The following is an 18,401-nucleotide window of genomic DNA, read 5'->3' on the forward strand; positions in this document are numbered from 1 at the left end:
CTGCGGTCCTGCCTGTGGCTGTGCCTGTGTCGTGGGCTTTGGTTGCACTGATGCTGCGGTCCTGCCTGTGGCTGTGCCTGTGTCGTGGGCTTTGGTTGCACTGATGCTGCGGTCCTGCCTGTGGCTGTGCCTGTGTCGTGGGCTTTGGTTGCACTGATGCTGCGGTCCTGCCTGTGGCTGTGCCTGTGTCGTGGGCTTTGGTTGCACTGATGCTGCGGTCCTGCCTGTGGCTGTGCCTTTTCATGACTTTTTATGACAGTCTGTATTGACTTAGACGTATACTTTTAAGAATATTTTGTGTACTATATTTTTTGAGTACATACTATGCTATGATTTTTCAAAACACACCATAGGATCACGGTTTTGTTCCATGCTGTACTATGATTTCAGTAGATCATATGAAGATCTGTCTATTAAATACATTATGACTTTCCTAGTACATGGCAAACTATGACTTTTTGAATTCATGATATACTATGATTTATACGGCAGTCTATGATGGTAATGCTTATTAGTATTTCATGACTTTTTTAGTATTTTGGAGCTCAAACTATAGAATGACTTTTGCATGTAGTTTTGGATGACATACAATAATATGACTTTCTCATGCTATTTTGGACGACATACTATACCATGCATTTTCCCTGCTGTCCTGGACGACGTGCAGTACTGTTACATTTTTATGCTATTTTTGACGACATGCTAGTATGACTTTTTTGTGCTATATTGAACAACATACTATACCGGGTGCAACAATGTCGCTGTTTTTTTATGGAATGTAGTTCCATGCCATATCAAAATTTGGACTTAAAAAGTCACTGTTTTGATGTCAAGAAACGCCATAGTCTAGATGTCAGAAAAATGGTCCAAAAAGGTTCCTGTTTTTAACCTAAAAAAAACTGTCATGGTATAGCATGTCGAAAATCGCCACAGTATAGCATGTCGACATTTGATCTGAAAAATTTGCCGTTTTTCACCACAAAAATGGTTATAGAATAGCATGTTGAAAAATGCCATAGTTTAGCATGTCAAAAATTAGTCTGAAAAAGTTGCCTTTTTTTTTTTTTTTTTTGGAATTTGAAGTTTTATTGATTTTGTCAGTAATAATCATTATACAAACAGGAGAAACAAAAACAACCTAAAATAAATAAAAACAGGCAGGTAGCCAAACAGACATTGACACAGTAGTGCTCATTATTTATATAATATCTATGAAGTATTTTGTATGAAGTATTTTGTATTGGATAAATTTGCCTCTGGCTTCTCTGATGTTTTCTCCGCTGCTGGAAAGAATTCCATCCCATGTTTCTTCGGCAAATGTACAACCAAGGTCTTATAATCTTAAGATTTTTACAGCCATTGTTGTTTACCCATGGACATAGCTCATACCACTTCGATTCTTTGTGATACATTGTTGGCAATTGAAAGTACTGCTCTATTGGGTTTTTAACTTGAGAAAAGTGAACTTTATCCTTAAGACAGCTTCTAATTTGTAAATATTTCCAAAGATGGCCATGTCCCTCCAGATTAAACTTCGCCCTCATTCTATTATAGGAGAGAAAATTACCCCCTTCAAATAGGTAATTTAGTATTCTGATACCATGTCTTAACCACTGTGCCTAATAAATTGTCTGTTTGCCTATTTTTATTTTAGTATTGTACCATACGGGTGCATATTTTTGACTATTGTGAGATATTTTACACCTTTTATGTACTTCCTGCCAGACTATCTTTGAATGTTCTAGGATTGGATTCAGACTATTACATGTTTCCTTTTTTGATGTTTGTGCCAAGGCTTCTATAGGTTTACAAAGTTACAAAATAGGCTTGAACTGGCATTATTTGACATATGGAAAAAATGACCAAAAATGCAAGGCTATAGTAAGGCAAAAATGTCAAAAAATGACATGTCCCAAAAACAGCTGAAAACCACCTTAAACCACATTAAATAGCCTGTAAAGACACAACGTGGCAAAGACAGTTACAAAAAAGGGCTTAAAACGCCATATTTTGGCATGTGTTAAAAATGACCAAAAATGCAAGGCTATAGTAAGGCAAAAATGTCAAAAAATGACATGTCCCAAAAACAACTGAAAACCACCTTTAACCACCTTAAATAGCCTGTAAAGACACACCATAACGAAGAAAGTTACAAAAAAGGTTTGAAATGGCACAATTTAACATGTGTCAAAAATGACCGAAAATGCAAGGCTATAGTAAGGCAAAAATGTCAAAAAATGACATGTCCCAAAAATAGCTGAAAACCACCTTAAACCACCTTAAATAGCCTGTAGAGACACGCCACAGCAAAGAAAGTTACAAAAAAGGCTTAAAACGCCATATTTTGGCATGTGGAAAAAATGACCGAAAATGCAAGGCTATAGTAAGGCAAAAATGTCAAAAAATGACATGTCCCAAAAACAGCTGAAAACCACCTTAAACCACCTTAAATAGCCTGTAGAGACACGCCACAGCAAAGAAAGTTACAAAATATGCTTACAACGCAATATTTTGGCATGTGGAAAAAATGACCGAAAATGCAAGGCTATAGTAAGGCAAAAATGTCAAAAAATGACATGTCCCAAAAATAGCTGAAAACCACCTTAAACCACCTTAAATAGCCTGTAGAGACACGCCACAGCAAAGAAAGTTACAAAAAAGGCTAAAAACGCAATATTTTGGCATGTGGAAAAAATGACCGAAAATGCAAGGCTATAGTAAGGCAAAAATGTCAAAAAATGACATGTCCCAAAAACAGCTGAAAACCACCTTAAACCACCTTAAATAGCCTGTAGAGACACGCCACAGCAAAGAAAGTTACAAAATATGCTTACAACGCAATATTTTGGCATGTGGAAAAAATGACCGAAAATGCAAGGCTATAGTAAGGCAAAAATGTCAAAAAATGACATGTCCCAAAAATAGCTGAAAACCACCTTAAACCACCTTAAATAGCCTGTAGAGACACGCCACAGCAAAGAAAGTTACAAAAAAGGCTTAAAACGCCATATTTTGGCATGTGGAAAAAATGACCGAAAATGCAAGGCTATAGTAAGGCAAAAATGTCAAAAAATGACATGTCCCAAAAATAGCTGAAAACCACCTTAAACCACCTTAAATAGCCTGTAGAGACACGCCACAGCAAAGAAAGTTACAAAAAAGGCTTAAAACGCCATATTTTGGCATGTGGAAAAAATGACCGAAAATGCAAGGCTATAGTAAGGCAAAAATGTCAAAAAATGACATGTCCCAAAAATAGCTGAAAACCACCTTAAACCACATTAAATAGCCTGTAGAGACACGCCACAGCAAAGAAAGTTACAAAAAAGGCTTAAAACGCCATATTTTGGCATGTGGAAAAAATGACCGAAAATGCAAGACTATAGTAAGGCAAAAATGTCCAAAGATGGCATATCCCAAAAACAGCTGAAAACCACCTTAAACCACCTTAAATAGCCTGTGAAGACACGCCATAGCAAAGAAAGTTACAAAATAGGCTTAAATTGGCATTATTTGATATGTGGAAAAAAATGATCAAAAATGCAAGGCTATAGTAAGGCAAAAATGCTAAAAAATGACATGTCCCAAAAACAGCTGAAAACAACCTTAAACCACCTTAAATAGCCTGTGAAGACACGCCATAACAAAGAAAGTTACAAAAAAGGCTTAAAACGCCATATTTTGGCATGTGGAAAAAATGACAGAAAATGCAAGGCTATAGTAAGGCAAAAATGTCAAAAAATGGCATGTCCCAAAAACATCTGAAAACCACCTTAAACCACCTTAAATAGCCTGTAGAGACATGCCATAGCAAAGAAAGTTACAAAAAAGGCTTAAAATGGCACAATTTAACATGTGTCAAAAATGACCGAAAATGCAAGACTATAGTAAGGCAAAAATGTCAAAAAATGGCATATCCCAAAACCAGCTGAAAACCACCTTAAACCACCTTAAATAGCCTGTAGAGACACGCCATAGCAAAGAAAGTTACAAAATAGGCTTAAAACACAATATTTTGGCATGTGGAAAAAATGACAGAAAATGCAAGGCTATAGTAAGGCAAAAATGTCAAAAAATGACATGTCCCAAAAATAGCTAAAAACCACCTTAAACCACCTTAAATAGCCTGTAGAGACACGCCACAGCAAAGAGAGTTACAAAAAAGGCTTAAAATGGCACAATTTAACATGTATCAAAAATGACTGAAAATGCAAGGCTATAGTAAGGCAAAAATGTCAAAAAATGACATATCCCAAAACCATCTGAAAACCACCTTAAACCACCTTAAATAGCCTGTAGAGACACGCCATAGCAAAGAAAGTTACAAAATAGGCTTAAAACACAATATTTTGGCATGTGGAAAAAATGACAGAAAATGCAAGGCTATAGTAAGGCAAAAATGTCAAAAAATGACATGTCCCAAAAATAGCTAAAAACCACCTTAAACCACCTTAAATAGCCTGTAGAGACACGCCACAGCAAAGAAAGTTACAAAAAAGGCTTAGATTGGCATTATTTGACATATGGAAAAAATGACCAAAAATGCAAGGCTATAGTAAGGCAAAAATGTCAAAAAATGACATGTCCCAAAAACAGCTGAAAACCACCTTAAACCACCTTAAATAGCCTGTGAAGACACGCCATAACAAAGAAAGTTACAAAAAAGGCTTAAAACGCCATATTTTGGCATGTGGAAAAAATGACCGAAAATGCAAGGCTATAGTAAGGCAAAAATGTCAAAAAATGACATGTCCCAAAAATAGCTGAAAACCACCTTAAACCACCTTAAATAGCCTGTAGAGACACGCCACAGCAAAGAAAGTTACAAAAAAGGCTTAAAATGGCACAATTTAACATGTATCAAAAATGACTGAAAATGCAAGGCTATAGTAAGGCAAAAATGTCAAAAAATGACATGTCCCAAAAACAGCTGAAAACCACCTTAAACCACATTGAATAGCCTGTAAAGACACGCCATAGCAAAGAAAGTTACAAAATAGGCTTAAAACACAATGTTTTGGCATGTGGAAAAAATGACCAAAAATGCAAGGCTATAGTAAGGCAAAAATGTCAAAAAATGACATATCCCAAAAACAGCTGAAAACCACCTTAAACCACCTTAAATAGCCTGTAGAGACACGCCACAGCAAAGAGAGTTACAAGAAAGGCTTAAAATGGCACAATTTAACATGTATTAAAAATGACTGAAAATGCAAGGCTATAGTAAGGCAAAAATGTCAAAAAATGACATATCCCAAAAACAGCTGAAAACCACCTTAAACCACCTTAAATAGCCTGTAGAGACACGCCACAGCAAAGAAAGTTACAAAATAGGCTTAAAACACAATATTTTGGCATGTGGAAAAAATGACCAAAAATGCAAGGCTATAGTAAGGCAAAAATGTCAAAAAATGACATGTCCCAAAAACAGCTGAAAACCACCTTAGACCACCTTAAATAGCCTGTAGAGACACGCCACAGCAAAGAAAGTTACAAAAAAGGCTTAAAACGCCATATTTTGGCATGTGGAAAAAATGACCGAAAATGCAAGGCTATAGTAAGGCAAAAATGTCAAAAAATGACATGTCCCAAAAATAGCTGAAAACCACCTTAAACCACCTTAAATAGCCTGTAAAGACACGCCATAGCAAAGAAAGTTACAAAATAGGCTTAAATTGGCACAATTTGACATATGGAAAAAATGACAGAAAATGCAAGGCTATAGTAAGGCAAAAATGTCAAAAAATGACTTGTCCCAAAAATAGCTAAAAACTACCTTAAACCACATTAAATTGCCTGTAGAGACACGCCACAGCAAAGAAACTTACAAAAAAGGCTTAAAACGCCATATTTTGGCATGTGGAAAAAATGACCGAAAATGCAAGGCTATAGTAAGGCAAAAATGTCAAAAAATGGCATATCCCAAAAACAGCTGAAAACCACCTTAAACCACATTAAATAGCCTGTAAAGACACGCCATAACAAAGAAAGTTACAAAATAGGCTTAAATTGGCATTATTTGACATATGGAAAAAATGACCAAAAATGCAAGGCTATAGTAAGGCAAAAATGTCAAAAAATGACATATCCCAAAAACAGCTGAAAACCACCTTAAACCACCTTAAATAGCCTGTGAAGACACGCCATAGCAAAGAAAGTTACAAAATAGGCTTAAATTGCCATATTTTGGCATGTGGAAAAAATGACAGAAAATGCAAGGCTATAGTAAGGCAAAAATGTCAAAAAATGGCATGTCCCAAAAACATCTGAAAACCACCTTAAACCACCTTAAATAGCCTGTAGAGACATGCCATAGCAAAGAAAGTTACAAAAAAGGCTTAAAATGGCACAATTTAACATGTGTCAAAAATGACCGAAAATGCAAGACTATAGTAAGGCAAAAATGTCAAAAAATGGCATATCCCAAAACCAGCTGAAAACCACCTTAAACCACCTTAAATAGCCTGTAGAGACACGCCATAGCAAAGAAAGTTACAAAATAGGCTTAAAACACAATATTTTGGCATGTGGAAAAAATGACCGAAAATGCAAGGCTATAGTAAGGCAAAAATGTCAAAAAATGACATGTCCCAAAAATAGCTAAAAACCACCTTAAACCACCTTAAATAGCCTGTAGAGACACGCCACAGCAAAGAGAGTTACAAAAAAGGCTTAAAATGGCACAATTTAACATGTATCAAAAATGACTGAAAATGCAAGGCTATAGTAAGGCAAAAATGTCAAAAAATGACATATCCCAAAACCATCTGAAAACCACCTTAAACCACCTTAAATAGCCTGTAGAGACACGCCATAGCAAAGAAAGTTACAAAATAGGCTTAAAACACAATATTTTGGCATGTGGAAAAAATGACAGAAAATGCAAGGCTATAGTAAGGCAAAAATGTCAAAAAATGACATGTCCCAAAAATAGCTAAAAACCACCTTAAACCACCTTAAATAGCCTGTAGAGACACGCCATAGCAAAGAAAGTTACAAAATAGGCTTAAAACACAATATTTTGGCATGTGGAAAAAATGACCAAAAATGCAAGGCTATAGTAAGGCAAAAATGTCAAAAAATGACATGTCCCAAAAACAGCTGAAAACCACCTTAGACCACCTTAAATAGCCTGTAGAGACACGCCACAGCAAAGAAAGTTACAAAAAAGGCTTAAAACGTCATATTTTGGCATGTGGAAAAAATGACCGAAAATGCAAGGCTATAGTAAGGCAAAAATGTCAAAAAATGACATGTCCCAAAAATAGCTAAAAACCACCTTAAACCACCTTAAATAGCCTGTAGAGACACGCCACAGCAAAGAGAGTTACAAAAAAGGCTTAAAATGGCACAATTTAACATGTATCAAAAATGACTGAAAATGCAAGGCTATAGTAAGGCAAAAATGTCAAAAAATGACATGTCCCAAAAATAGCTGAAAACCACCTTAAACCACCTTAAATAGCCTGTAAAGACACGCCATAGCAAAGAAAGTTACAAAATAGGCTTAAATTGGCACAATTTGACATATGGAAAAAATGACAAAAAATGCAAGGCTATAGTAAGGCAAAAATGTCAAAAAATGACTTGTCCCAAAAATAGCTAAAAACTACCTTAAACCACATTAAATTGCCTGTAGAGACACGCCACAGCAAAGAAACTTACAAAAAAGGCTTAAAACGCCATATTTTGGCATGTGGAAAAAATGACCGAAAATGCAAGGCTATAGTAAGGCAAAAATGTCAAAAAATGGCATATCCCAAAATCAGCTGAAAACCACCTTAAACCACATTAAATAGCCTGTAAAGACACGCCATAACAAAGAAAGTTACAAAATAGGCTTAAATTGGCATTATTTGACATATGGAAAAAATGACCAAAAATGCAAGGCTATAGTAAGGCAAAAATGTCAAAAAATGACATATCCCAAAAACAGCTGAAAACCACCTTAAACCACCTTAAATAGCCTGTGAAGACACGCCATAGCAAAGAAAGTTACAAAATAGGCTTAAATTGGCATTATTTGATATGTGGAAAAAAATGATCAAAAATGCAAGGCTATAGTAAGGCAAAAATGCTAAAAAATGACATGTCCCAAAAACAGCTGAAAACAACCTTAAACCACCTTAAATAGCCTGTGAAGACACGCCATAACAAAGAAAGTTACAAAAAAGGCTTAAAACGCCATATTTTGGCATGTGGAAAAAATGACAGAAAATGCAAGGCTATAGTAAAGGCAAAATGTCAAAAATGGCATGTCCCAAAAACAGCTGAAAACCACCTTAAACCACCTTAAATAGCCTGTAGAGACATGCCATAGCAAAGAAAGTTACAAAAAAGGCTTAAAATGGCACAATTTAACATGTGTCAAAAATGACCGAAAATGCAAGACTATAGTAAGGCAAAAATGTCAAAAAATGGCATATCCCAAAACCAGCTGAAAACCACCTTAAACCACCTTAAATAGCCTGTAGAGACACGCCATAGCAAAGAAAGTTACAAAATAGGCTTAAAACACAATATTTTGGCATGTGGAAAAAATGACAGAAAATGCAAGGCTATAGTAAGGCAAAAATGTCAAAAAATGACATGTCCCAAAAATAGCTAAAAACCACCTTAAACCACCTTAAATAGCCTGTAGAGACACGCCACAGCAAAGAGAGTTACAAAAAAGGCTTAAAATGGCACAATTTAACATGTATCAAAAATGACTGAAAATGCAAGGCTATAGTAAGGCAAAAATGTCAAAAAATGACATGTCCCAAAACCAGCTGAAAACCACCTTAAACCACCTTAAATAGCCTGTAGAGACACGCCATAGCAAAGAAAGTTACAAAATAGGCTTAAAACACAATATTTTGGCATGTGGAAAAAATGACAGAAAATGCAAGGCTATAGTAAGGCAAAATGTCAAAAATGACATGTCCCAAAAATAGCTAAAAACCACCTTAAACCACCTTAAATAGCCTGTAGAGACACGCCACAGCAAAGAAAGTTACAAAAAAGGCTTAGATTGGCATTATTTGACATATGGAAAAAATGACCAAAAATGCAAGGCTATAGTAAGGCAAAAATGTCAAAAAATGACATGTCCCAAAAACAGCTGAAAACCACCTTAAACCACCTTAAATAGCCTGTGAAGACACGCCATAACAAAGAAAGTTACAAAAAAGGCTTAAAACGCCATATTTTGGCATGTGGAAAAAATGACCGAAAATGCAAGGCTATAGTAAGGCAAAAATGTCAAAAAATGACATGTCCCAAAAATAGCTAAAAACCACCTTAAACCACCTTAAATAGCCTGTAGAGACACGCCACAGCAAAGAGAGTTACAAAAAAGGCTTAAAATGGCACAATTTAACATGTATCAAAAATGACTGAAAATGCAAGGCTATAGTAAGGCAAAAATGTCAAAAAATGACATGTCCCAAAAATAGCTGAAAACCACCTTAAACCACATTGAATAGCCTGTAAAGACACGCCATAGCAAAGAAAGTTACAAAATAGGCTTAAAACACAATGTTTTGGCATGTGGAAAAATGACCAAAATGCAAGGCTATAGTAAGGCAAAAATGTCAAAAAATGACATATCCCAAAAATAGCTAAAAACCACCTTAAACCACCTTAAATGGCCTGTAGAGACACGCCACAGCAAAGAGAGTTACAAGAAAGGCTTAAAATGGCACAATTTAACATGTATTAAAAATGACTGAAAATGCAAGGCTATAGTAAGGCAAAAATGTCAAAAAATGACATATCCCAAAAACAGCTGAAAACCACCTTAAACCACCTTAAATAGCCTGTAGAGACACGCCACAGCAAAGAAAGTTACAAAATAGGCTTAAAACACAATATTTTGGCATGTGGAAAAAATGACCAAAAATGCAAGGCTATAGTAAGGCAAAAATGTCAAAAAATGACATGTCCCAAAAACAGCTGAAAACCACCTTAGACCACCTTAAATAGCCTGTAGAGACACGCCACAGCAAAGAAAGTTACAAAAAAGGCTTAAAACGCCATATTTTGGCATGTGGAAAAAATGACCGAAAATGCAAGGCTATAGTAAGGCAAAATGTCAAAAATGACATGTCCCAAAAATAGCTGAAAACCACCTTAAACCACCTTAAATAGCCTGTAAAGACACGCCATAGCAAAGAAAGTTACAAAATAGGCTTAAATTGGCACAATTTGACATATGGAAAAAATGACAGAAAATGCAAGGCTATAGTAAGGCAAAAATGTCAAAAAAATGACTTGTCCCAAAAATAGCTAAAAACTACCTTAAACCACATTAAATTGCCTGTAGAGACACGCCACAGCAAAGAAACTTACAAAAAAGGCTTAAAACGCCATATTTTGGCATGTGGAAAAAATGACCAAAAATGCAAGGCTATAGTAAAGGCAAAATGTCAAAAATGACATATCCCAAAATCAGCTGAAAACCACCTTAAACCACATTAAATAGCCTGTAAAGACACGCCATAACAAAGAAAGTTACAAAATAGGCTTAAATTGGCATTATTTGACATATGGAAAAAATGACCAAAAATGCAAGGCTATAGTAAGGCAAAAATGTCAAAAAATGACATATCCCAAAAACAGCTGAAAACCACCTTAAACCACCTTAAATAGCCTGTGAAGACACGCCATAGCAAAGAAAGTTACAAAAAAGGCTTAAATTGGCATTATTTGATATGTGGAAAAATGATCAAAATGCAAGGCTATAGTAAGGCAAAATGCTAAAAATGACATGTCCCAAAAACAGCTGAAAACAACCTTAAACCACCTTAAATAGCCTGTGAAGACACGCCATAACAAAGAAAGTTACAAAAAAGGCTTAAAACGCCATATTTTGGCATGTGGAAAAAATGACAGAAAATGCAAGGCTATAGTAAGGCAAAAATGTCAAAAAATGGCATGTCCCAAAAACATCTGAAAACCACCTTAAACCACCTTAAATAGCCTGTAGAGACATGCCATAGCAAAGAAAGTTACAAAAAAGGCTTAAAATGGCACAATTTAACATGTGTCAAAAATGACCGAAAATGCAAGACTATAGTAAGGCAAAAATGTCAAAAAATGGCATAACCCAAAACCAGCTGAAAACCACCTTAAACCACCTTAAATAGCCTGTAGAGACACGCCATAGCAAAGAAAGTTACAAAATAGGCTTAAAACACAATGTTTTGGCATGTGGAAAAAATGACCAAAAATGCAAGGCTATAGTAAGGCAAAAATGTCAAAAAATGACATGTCCCAAAAATAGCTGAAAACCACCTTAAACCACCTTAAATAGCCTGTAGAGACACGCCACAGCAAAGAGAGTTACAAAAAAGGCTTAAAATGGCACAATTTAACATGTATCAAAAATGACCGAAAATGCAAGGCTATAGTAAGGCAAAAATGTCAAAAAATGACATGTCCCAAAACCAGCTGAAAACCACCTTAAACCACCTTAAATAGCCTGTAGAGACACGCCATAGCAAAGAAAGTTACAAAATAGGCTTAAAACACAATATTTTGGCATGTGGAAAAAATGACAGAAAATGCAAGGCTATAGTAAGGCAAAAATGTCAAAAAATGACATGTCCCAAAAATAGCTAAAAACCACCTTAAACCACCTTAAATAGCCTGTAGAGACACGCCACAGCAAAGAAAGTTACAAAAAAGGCTTAAAACGCCATATTTTGGCATGTGGAAAAAATGACCGAAAATGCAAGGCTATAGTAAGGCAAAAATGTCAAAAAATGACATGTCCCAAAAATAGCTAAAAACCACCTTAAACCACCTTAAATAGCCTGTAGAGACACGCCACAGCAAAGAGAGTTACAAAAAAGGCTTAAAATGGCACAATTTAACATGTATCAAAAATGACTGAAAATGCAAGGCTATAGTAAGGCAAAAATGTCAAAAAATGACATGTCCCAAAAATAGCTGAAAACCACCTTAAACCACCTTAAATAGCCTGTAAAGACACGCCATAGCAAAGAAAGTTACAAAATAGGCTTAAATTGGCACAATTTGACATATGGAAAAAATGACAGAAAATGCAAGGCTATAGTAAGGCAAAATGTCAAAAATGACTTGTCCCAAAAATAGCTAAAACCACCTTAAACCACATTAAATAGCCTGTAGAGACACGCCACAGCAAAGAAACTTACAAAAAAGGCTTAAAACGCCATATTTTGGCATGTGGAAAAAATGACCGAAAATGCAAGGCTATAGTAAGGCAAAAATGTCAAAAAATGACATATCCCAAAAACAGCTGAAAACCACCTTAAACCACCTTAAATAGCCTGTGAAGACACGCCATAGCAAAGAAAGTTACAAAATAGGCTTAAATTGGCATTATTTGATATGTGGAAAAAAATGATCAAAAATGCAAGGCTATAGTAAGGCAAAAATGCTAAAAAATGACATGTCCCAAAAACAGCTGAAAACAACCTTAAACCACCTTAAATAGCCTGTGAAGACACGCCATAACAAAGAAAGTTACAAAAAAGGCTTAAAACGCCATATTTTGGCATGTGGAAAAAATGACAGAAAATGCAAGGCTATAGTAAGGCAAAAATGTCAAAAAATGGCATGTCCCAAAAACATCTGAAAACCACCTTAAACCACCTTAAATAGCCTGTAGAGACATGCCATAGCAAAGAAAGTTACAAAAAAGGCTTAAAATGGCACAATTTAACATGTGTCAAAAATGACCGAAAATGCAAGACTATAGTAAGGCAAAAATGTCAAAAAATGGCATATCCCAAAACCAGCTGAAAACCACCTTAAACCACCTTAAATAGCCTGTAGAGACACGCCATAGCAAAGAAAGTTACAAAATAGGCTTAAAACACAATATTTTGGCATGTGGAAAAAATGACAGAAAATGCAAGGCTATAGTAAGGCAAAAATGTCAAAAAATGACATGTCCCAAAAATAGCTAAAAACCACCTTAAACCACCTTAAATAGCCTGTAGAGACACGCCATAGCAAAGAAAGTTACAAAATAGGCTTAAAACACAATATTTTGGCATGTGGAAAAAATGACCAAAAATGCAAGGCTATAGTAAGGCAAAAATGTCAAAAAATGACATGTCCCAAAAACAGCTGAAAACCACCTTAGACCACCTTAAATAGCCTGTAGAGACACGCCACAGCAAAGAAAGTTACAAAAAAGGCTTAAAACGTCATATTTTGGCATGTGGAAAAAATGACCGAAAATGCAAGGCTATAGTAAGGCAAAAATGTCAAAAAATGACATGTCCCAAAAATAGCTAAAAACCACCTTAAACCACCTTAAATAGCCTGTAGAGACACGCCACAGCAAAGAGAGTTACAAAAAAGGCTTAAAATGGCACAATTTAACATGTATCAAAAATGACTGAAAATGCAAGGCTATAGTAAGGCAAAAATGTCAAAAAATGACATGTCCCAAAAATAGCTGAAAACCACCTTAAACCACCTTAAATAGCCTGTAAAGACACGCCATAGCAAAGAAAGTTACAAAATAGGCTTAAATTGGCACAATTTGACATATGGAAAAAATGACAGAAAATGCAAGGCTATAGTAAGGCAAAAATGTCAAAAAATGACTTGTCCCAAAAATAGCTAAAAACTACCTTAAACCACATTAAATTGCCTGTAGAGACACGCCACAGCAAAGAAACTTACAAAAAAGGCTTAAAACGCCATATTTTGGCATGTGGAAAAAATGACCGAAAATGCAAGGCTATAGTAAGGCAAAAATGTCAAAAAATGGCATATCCCAAAATCAGCTGAAAACCACCTTAAACCACATTAAATAGCCTGTAAAGACACGCCATAACAAAGAAAGTTACAAAATAGGCTTAAATTGGCATTATTTGACATATGGAAAAATGACCAAAAATGCAAGGCTATAGTAAGGCAAAAATGTCAAAAAATGACATATCCCAAAAACAGCTGAAAACCACCTTAAACCACCTTAAATAGCCTGTGAAGACACGCCATAGCAAAGAAAGTTACAAAATAGGCTTAAATTGGCATTATTTGATATGTGGAAAAAAATGATCAAAAATGCAAGGCTATAGTAAGGCAAAAATGCTAAAAAATGACATGTCCCAAAAACAGCTGAAAACAACCTTAAACCACCTTAAATAGCCTGTGAAGACACGCCATAACAAAGAAAGTTACAAAAAAGGCTTAAAACGCCATATTTTGGCATGTGGAAAAAATGACAGAAAATGCAAGGCTATAGTAAGGCAAAAATGTCAAAAAATGGCATGTCCCAAAAACATCTGAAAACCACCTTAAACCACCTTAAATAGCCTGTAGAGACATGCCATAGCAAAGAAAGTTACAAAAAAGGCTTAAAATGGCACAATTTAACATGTGTCAAAAATGACCGAAAATGCAAGACTATAGTAAGGCAAAAATGTCAAAAAATGGCATATCCCAAAACCAGCTGAAAACCACCTTAAACCACCTTAAATAGCCTGTAGAGACACGCCATAGCAAAGAAAGTTACAAAATAGGCTTAAAACACAATATTTTGGCATGTGGAAAAAATGACCGAAAATGCAAGGCTATAGTAAGGCAAAAATGTCAAAAAATGACATGTCCCAAAAATAGCTAAAAACCACCTTAAACCACCTTAAATAGCCTGTAGAGACACGCCATAGCAAAGAAAGTTACAAAATAGGCTTAAAACACAATATTTTGGCATGTGGAAAAAGTGACCAAAAATGCAAGGCTATAGTAAGGCAAAAATGTCAAAAAATGACATGTCCCAAAAACAGCTGAAAACCACCTTAGACCACCTTAAATAGCCTGTAGAGACACGCCACAGCAAAGAAAGTTACAAAAAAGGCTTAAAACACAATATTTTGGCATGTGGAAAAAATGACCGAAAATGCAAGGCTATAGTAAGGCAAAAATGTCAAAAAATGACATGTCCCAAAAATAGCTAAAAACCACCTTAAACCACCTTAAATAGCCTGTAGAGACACGCCACAGCAAAGAAAGTTACAAAATAGGCTTAAAACACAATGTTTTGGCATGTGGAAAAAATGACCAAAAATGCAAGGCTATAGTAAGGCAAAAATGTCAAAAAATGACATATCCCAAAAACAGCTGAAAACCACCTTAAACCACCTTAAATAGCCTGTAGAGATACGCCATAGCAAAGAAAGTTACAAAATAGGCTTAAAACACAATGTTTTGGCATGTGGAAAAAATGACCGAAAATGCAAGGCTATAGTAAGGCAAAAATGTCAAAAAATGACATATCCCAAAAATAGCTAAAAACCACCTTAAACCACCTTAAATGGCCTGTAGAGACACGCCACAGCAAAGAGAGTTACAAGAAAGGCTTAAAATGGCACAATTTAACATGTATTAAAAATGACTGAAAATGCAAGGCTATAGTAAGGCAAAAATGTCAAAAAATGGCATGTCCCAAAAACAGCTGAAAACCACCTTAAACCACCTTAAATAGCCTGTAGAGACACGCCATAGCAAAGAAAGTTACAAAATAGGCTTAAAACACAATATTTTGGCATGTGGAAAAAATGACCAAAAATGCAAGGCTATAGTAAGGCAAAAATGTCAAAAAATGACATGTCCCAAAAACAGCTGAAAACCACCTTAGACCACCTTAAATAGCCTGTAGAGACACGCCATAGCAAAGAAAGTTACAAAATAGGCTTAAATTGGCACAATTTGACATATGGAAAAAATGACAGAAAATGCAAGGCTATAGTAAGGCAAAAATGTCAAAAAATGACTTGTCCCAAAAATAGCTAAAAACTACCTTAAACCACATTAAATTGCCTGTAGAGACACGCCACAGCAAAGAAACTTACAAAAAAGGCTTAAAACGCCATATTTTGGCATGTGGAAAAAATGACCGAAAATGCAAGGCTATAGTAAGGCAAAAATGTCAAAAAATGGCATATCCCAAAAACAGCTGAAAACCACCTTAAACCACATTAAATAGCCTGTAAAGACACACCATAGCAAAGAAAGTTACAAAATAGGCTTAAATTGGCATTATTTGACATATGGAAAAAATGACCAAAAATGCAAGGCTATAGTAAGGCAAAAATGTCAAAAAATGACATGTCCCAAAAACAACTGAAAACCACCTTTAACCACCTTAAATAGCCTGTAAAGACACGCCATGGCAAAGATGATTACAAAAAAGGCTTAAAATGGCATATTTTGGCTTGTGGAACAAAAGGCAGAAAATGCAAGGCTATAGTCAGGCAAAAATGTCAAAACATGTCCCAAAAACAGCTGAAAACCACCTTAAACCACCTTAAATAGCCTGTAGAGACACGCCACAGCACAAAAGTTACAAAAAAGGCTTAAAACGCCATATTTTGGCATGTGGAAAAAATGACCGAAAATGCAAGGCTATAGTAAGGCAAAAATGTCAAAAAATGGCATATCCCAAAAACAGCTGAAAACCACCTTAAACCACATTAAATAGCCTGTAAAGACACGCCATGGCAAAGAAAGTTACAAAATAGGCTTGAATTGGCATTATTTGATATGTGGAAAAAAAATGACCAAAAATGCAAGGCTATAGTAAGGCAAAAATGTCAAAAAATGACATGTCCCAAAACCAACTGAAAACCACCTTAAACCATCTTAAATAGCCTGTGAAGACACACCATAACAAAGAAAGTTACAAAAAAGGCTTAAAACGCAATATTTTGGCATGTGGAAAAAATGACCAAAAATGCAAGGCTATAGTAAGGCAAAAATGTCAAAAAATGACATGTCCCAAAAAAAAGCTGAAAACCACCTTAAAATACTTTAAATATCCTGTAGAGACACGCCATAGCAAAGAAAGTTACAAAAAGGACTTAAAACGCCATACATTGCCGTGTCAAAGTTTCTCCAAGCTGAATGTGTCTGACTCCTGCAGGTGGATCACAGACTTCCTGTCTCACAGGAAGCAGCACGTGACGCTGGGGAAGCATGTCTCCGACAGCAGATCCATCAGCACCGGCTCCTCTCAAGGCTGCGCTGTTTCTCGTCCTCTTCTCCCTGTACATAAACAGCTGCACATCAAGTCATCAGTTTGTCAAGCTACTTAAGGTGGCGGAGAACACCACCCTCATTGGACTCATCTCTGGTGGGGATGAGTCCGCCTACAGGTGGGAGGTTGAGCATCTGGTGCAGAGAGACCAACTTAGAGCTCCATGCTCTGAAGACAGTATAGATGGTAGTGGATGTCAGAAGGACCGTTGCTGCCCCCGCCCCCATCACCCTGTGTGACTCCCCAGTTTTCACCGTGGAGTCTTTCCTCCTCCTGAGGACGGTCATCACCCAGGACCTGCGGTGGGAGCTGAACATCAGCAATTTTTCATCAATCAGTCCTTTTGTTATGTGTTACATTAATGCACACTGGACTGGATTTCTATCCATGCACACTTCAGTTCAGCTTAATTATTTAAACTTAACATATTTGCGCTGTAGCTATACTTTCAAAAAACTATACAATCCCTGCATTGGACATTTTTTAAATACTTTTTTGTGTCCTTTTCATTGCATTGTGTCATTTTATGTATTTCAATTGATTGTATTTTTTTCATTTTATGTTTTATTGTACTTAAATTCACTATTTTATTATTCCTTTATGTTAATTGATTTACACCATGATACCAATTCACATTGCTTGTATATGTAAATATACTTGGCAATAAAACTAGATTCTGATTCTGAAAGACACCGTTATTTAGTATGTGGAAAAAATGACTGAACATGCAAGGCTATAGTAAGGCAAAAATGTCAGAAAATGACATGTCCCAAAAATAGCTGAAAACCACCTTAAACCACCTTAAATAGCCTGTAGAGACACGCCACAGCAAAGAAAGTTACAAAAAAGACTTAAAATGGCATATTTTGGCATGTGGAAAAAATGACCAAAAATGCAAGGCTATAGTAAGGCAAAAATGTCAAAAAATGACATATCCCAAAAAAAGCTGAAAACCACCTTAAACCACATTAAATAGCCTATAAAGACACGCCATAGCAAAAGAAAGTGACAAAATAGGCTTAAATTGGCATTATTTGACATTTGGAAAAAATGACCGAAAATGCAAGGCTATAGTAAGGCAAAAATGTCAAAAAATAACATATCCCCAAAAACAGCTGAAAATCACCTTTAACCACCTTAAATAGCCTGTAAGGACACGCCACAGCAAAGAAAGTTACAAAAAAGGCTTAAAACGCAATATTTTGGCATGTGGAAAAAATGACCAAAAATGCAAGGCTATAGTAAGGCAAAAATGTCAAAAAATGACATGTCCCAAAAATAGCCGAAAACCACCTTAAACCACCTTAAATAGCCTGTAAAGACACGCCATAACAAAGAAAGTTACAAGAAAGGCTTAAAACGCCATATTTTGGCATGTGGA

At 35.8% G+C, this 18,401-nt stretch overlaps 1 long non-coding RNA gene across 4 annotated transcripts in view; it reads left to right on the forward strand.

Annotated features, from left to right (window-relative positions):
• Window positions 1–17,725, forward strand: part of LOC148190305 (uncharacterized) — a 49,303-nt gene extending 31,578 nt beyond the window's left edge. For all 4 annotated transcript variants that reach the window (XR_015775174.1, XR_015775173.1, XR_015775175.1 and 1 more), the window contains one exon: window positions 16,907–17,725. This is a non-coding gene — a long non-coding RNA (uncharacterized LOC148190305). The remainder of the gene's footprint in view (window positions 1–16,906) is intronic.
• Window positions 17,726–18,401: the final 676 nt, after the last annotated feature.

The sequence above is a fragment of the Plectropomus leopardus genome, chromosome 2 (genome assembly GCF_026936395.1).
Source record: "Plectropomus leopardus strain MGB_pleo_1.0 chromosome 2, ASM2693639v1, whole genome shotgun sequence".
NCBI classification, from domain to species: Eukaryota; Metazoa; Chordata; class Actinopteri; order Perciformes; family Serranidae; genus Plectropomus; species Plectropomus leopardus.